At 42.4% G+C, this 4856-nt stretch overlaps 1 pseudogene; it reads left to right on the top strand.

Annotated features, from left to right (window-relative positions):
* The first annotated feature begins 1625 nt into the window (after window positions 1-1625).
* Window positions 1626-2868, top strand: LOC138253278 (E3 ubiquitin-protein ligase UHRF1-like; annotated as a pseudogene).
* The last annotated feature ends 1988 nt before the right edge of the window (window positions 2869-4856 follow it).

Below are 4856 nucleotides of genomic sequence, written 5' to 3'. Positions count from 1 at the left end.
CCTGTAGTATGAATCATATCCGTGCTGACTTTGAATAATCTTACTTCCCATGGTGAAATATTTGATTGGCATATTACACCACTGTGCAAAAGAAGGCGCAGTGTCAGACCCCTATATCGTTGTAATACATACAAAGTGAACTGCAGTTGCCAAAAACTCAAAAGGTTGGTATTCTCCATCATCAATTTTTGTCAAACTCACCATGATAAATCAGTCGTTACAGCTATCATTCTGCTGACATACTTAAGGCATACACTGGAATATCCGAGAACTAATGGTAACGCTATTTCTCCTTTCTCTCTGACTTGAGTTTTTGGTAATGGGTTTGGAGATTAAACCAAGATCGACACTGGACAGTAGCTCAGTCCTTGATTACTCATTTGTACCGTTGGCAAATGTTTACTTGTGTGAGAGTTTAAAACAGTAATTAGGCCTACATTTGAACAGCTTCCATAACTCATTAGAATTAAATGGATGCTGCATGTACATTTCACAAAACGTCCTTAGCGCTGTGACCCCCATGTGAGAGCAATTCCCAGAAAGTACTTCCTGCAGCTCTCAGCTATGGCTTCCAGGTTGTAAGAGGGGACAAAACGGGCTGGCATTCCTTTGCTTCACACCTTACAGGTTACATTGGGGGATCATCGATGCCTGTCATCTACAAAGTGTTTCTCTGACTGCAGCCTGAGGACGATAGGCACAGTTTGGCGCACATACAAAGAAGGAGGACCTGTGGGGCTTTGGATTCACAAATGACAAAAAACAGGAATATTTGCAGGATGTGGATACAGGTCTGGGCCATTGATGGTAAAAAAGAGACCCATCTCAGCAAGACTGAGTGCCTGAAGCTCAAGATCGAGGAGGTTCAAAGCAAGCCCAGATCTGCAATAGGATCTTCTACCGGGGGAAGCAGTTGCAAGATGGGCATACATTAGTTGATTACACTGATGGACTTAAAGATATAGAGTATCTGCTTATTCGATCTTAATTAGAAGACTACCCTGCTTTCTTGATGTCAGTCCATATCCAAAAAATGAAACCAACAAGAATTCAGTCATGGCGACCTGCTACTCACTCAACTGCCCACATCTGTGTGGGCTTTTCTAATTGATCCTGGCATTGGTCTATTCAAATGTAAATGAATTGATGGATGCTCATGAAGAAACCATGGCAGTCTGGTTTGAAGCTCACTTGAAAATGTAATCCACACATCAAGAGGACATACAAACGGAAGGTTACCTTCAAGGAGTGGGAAATATGTTCAAAATAACTGATGTCAACTTAGGCCAGGACTATTCTAGATATAATTTAAACAACTTGAACTCTGCATCTTCCACTTCTCATTCAGATGACTTGGACAATTATGACGATATCATTTATCATATCAAATATAATGATTATCAGAGAATGGTGTTATAGAAATGCCTTTCTGCAATCTTCACTCATGATCAATAACTACTCTGAAAAGGAGTGATCTCAAAGTGGGAGATGTGATGGTGAACTATAATGCTGACAATCCAAGGGAGCAAGGATTCTGGTTAGATGCTTAAATAACAGCTTTGAAAGTATTCCTGGGCCCTTATAGAGATGTGAATGCCAGAATTTTCCAGATTCAGCAGAATGAAATGGTACCAGAATGCGAGCTTCACTTTCCAGGGGAATTGTACAAGATAGAAAACCCTAGAGCATATCCTCTGACATTTGTCAACAGAGATTTCAAAAGGAAAAGTGGTGCTGAATGTAATCACTTCAAAGTAGATCCATCTACCCAATGTCATTTCTGCTCCTGCTTCGTGTGTGGAGGCAAGCAGGATGCACACATGCAGCTTTTGTGAGATGAGTGTAACATGGCATGCCACATGTACTGCCTGAATCTACCATTATCCAAGATCCCTGAGCTCAAGGACTGGTACTGCTCATTGCTTAACAAATGATTCAACTGAAGTTGTGAATGTTGGGGAGAAACTCAAGCAGAGTAAAAAGAAAGCTAAAATGCTGTCTGCTTTGATAGAATGTCAGTGGGATTAGGGAAGAGAATGGCACGTGCTGGATGCACTATTGTTCGATCAAATCACTGTGGAACTAACCAGGTGTTCCTGTTGGTACACGTTGGAAATTTAGAGTACAGGTGAGCGAACAGGAGTTAACAGACCCCATGTTGGTGGAATTCATTAGGGCAGTAACGATGCTGAATACCCGTGTTTTATCTGGTGGTTTTAAAGATGAAGTGGACCGAGGAGATGAGTTCACTTACACAGGAAATAGTGGTAGAGATATATCTGGTAATAAAAGAATTGGTGAGCGTCCATTTGGCCAGACTTTAACACACATGAGCTAGGCACTAAACAGCGATGCTCCCCTCAATGAGAAACATGGGCAGGCCAAACACTGAAGAGCTGGTACACCCGTGCGAGTGGGATGCTCATATAAAGGAAGGAGGATCAACAAATATGCCCCTGAAGAACGTAACAGATATGAAGACATTTATACGGTGGTAAAATACTGGCCAAAAAGGTAAATGTGAATTCTTTGTTTAGCATTATAATCTAAGAAGAGATGACGTTGAAGTGGGTCCTTGGACGGCAAAACGAAATTGAACAGTATAAGAAACTTGGCACTTCCACGCAGTTTCTAGCAGTCTATTTGGAAGCCATGGCTAACAAGGAGAAGAAAGCCAAGGTTAAAAGGCAGACTTTGGAGCGGGAGCCTGGGGACCCAGACTCTGAAAGCAACCAGGATAATGAGAGCAGTCCGTCAAACCCTGTTGATCTTGTTGTAGTAAGTCCACTGACATTGAGGCTCCGAAGAGCAGCCCTGGTATCCACACCACGGCTGATCCCAGCAAAGGAAACCAGAAACGGCCTGTAGATGAGGTGTAGGTTGATGGGCCTAGTTTGCTGCTTAAAGGTGTCAGGAGAGGAGTGTGAAATAGGAGCTTTCAAACTGACCGAATAGCTGTGGTTAATCAGTGACGAATACCTGAACCAGAAGCTATGGGGACACATACTTGTTTATCTCAAGGAAGGACCGTGTTTCATGAAGAAGGTTGAACAAACGTTTTATGCGAGTCTGCTGGCAAGAGTTGTATAATCAGCCACTAACAATACATTGCCTACACAATGTGCCCAAAAGCTGCTGGAGTCTTTATCTACCCTGCCTGCCTGCAAACCAGGAAAGTCTTACATAGTGGTTCCCAACGAAATTCTGCAGACATTGTTCGACCAATTCTTTCCAGGGCGCACCAAATGTCGATGATTATGCACAGCCTTAGGAATGTTCTCCCCACTGACTTTATCTCAAATCGCCCAGAAGGAAAGGAACAAGAGCATCTTCAAAAATTGAATCAACAGCCAGGTTTTGAGTCCACCACTCTGCTTTAGAGTGATACACTTGCATTCCTCCCCGAACGCCATTATTTTGTGTAGCGAGAAATAAAACTCATGCCCATCGGAGCTTCTGGAACGGTAGTTAGACCATGACAACTTCGGATAGAGGGTAACAAAAAACGTCAGCACAGACTGATTGAAATAGGTTTACAACTTATGATAGGGTGTTAAAATCAAGCTTGATACAGAGCAAACAATGTTGTGTTTGTTTCAACAAAATAGGAAAATCTTGCCAATGTAAAGTTCAGCTACACACTACAACCGATTATGACCTGTGCCTGGCCCACGATGGTGTGATTTCGGACAGCATTTAAAAAAGGTGTTTGACTAAAAATAATAGGTTCTGTGGTGTGCGGGTAAATTCTTTATACGGTCTACTCCTACAATGCTGTACTTTTGCAATACATCCTTTGCAGGAACAGGCTGATTTGTAACCTACTCCTGTGAGCTTCACTGTGCTTTTTCCGTGCACGTTATGCATTGACTACTAATGATGACAATATGGAATGCGTTGTTGCGACATTAATGTAAAGTGATATCTGATTTTGCAGTTTGCGGCGTTGAAGACACTCTAGTTGTGTTTAGAAAAACATATTAAAAAGCCATATTTATCTAGGGTGACCACCCGTCCGTAAATTTCACGGACTGTCCGTAATTTCGCCCTGCTGTCCGTTGTCTTTAACGGACGGCATTTGTCCGTAATTTTAGCCTTTCACCTAAAGGGCAACGGAGGCAGGGCGAAATTACGGGCAGAGGAGTTTCCCCAGCTGGGCTGGAAGGCAGGGGGTCTCCTGTGCTCTGAGGGAGGGAGGGGCAGACAGATAAGAAAAGGCCTTCTTGCCAGGGGGTCTCCTTCCCTAAAGACATGCAAATGTGGGCAACTGGTAAATTTGCAAATACAAAGGGGCTTGAAAACCTCCATTGAATTTACTAAAAGGAGCCACTTGAAGTTTTCTGGTGGGAAAGATATTTCTTTCAGAGAGGTATTGTAATGGTTTTCTAAGGTGAGCTGTGGAGTGTGTGGTTTTAATGGAGTGTTATAACATTTTTTTAGCACTAGGTAGAAACTGTATATTATTCAAATATGTATTTGAGAAGCGCTTTTTTTTTTATTTAACCGAAATGTATTCTCACATTTTGTAGAAGCCTTTATTATGATGTAATTGTATTTTTTACAGTTCTTTCAGGTACCTCGGTACCTCATTGTACTAACAAACATTGGCAAAGCCAGTAGGTCTCATCTACGAAAGAGTTATTGGCTTTGCAAATGTGTTTTAGCTATTAGCCATGTTATACACCAGAGTAGCTGCTGTTCAGCATGGCTTAAAGCTAGTGGCATAGTGGTGTGGTGTGGAGTAGAGTAGCATAGGAGCAGTGGCATAGAGCGCAGTGGTGCAAAGTACAGAGCAGTGGGGTACAGTGCAGTTGTTTAGAGTGCGTTAGCGTAGAGTGCAGTGGTTTAGAGTGTAG

The sequence above is a fragment of the Pleurodeles waltl genome, chromosome 1_2, assembly GCF_031143425.1.
Source record: "Pleurodeles waltl isolate 20211129_DDA chromosome 1_2, aPleWal1.hap1.20221129, whole genome shotgun sequence".
Taxonomy (NCBI): Eukaryota; Metazoa; Chordata; class Amphibia; order Caudata; family Salamandridae; genus Pleurodeles; species Pleurodeles waltl.
Note: the sequence above shows the minus strand (reverse complement) of the source record. Positions and strands in the feature narration are given on the sequence as shown.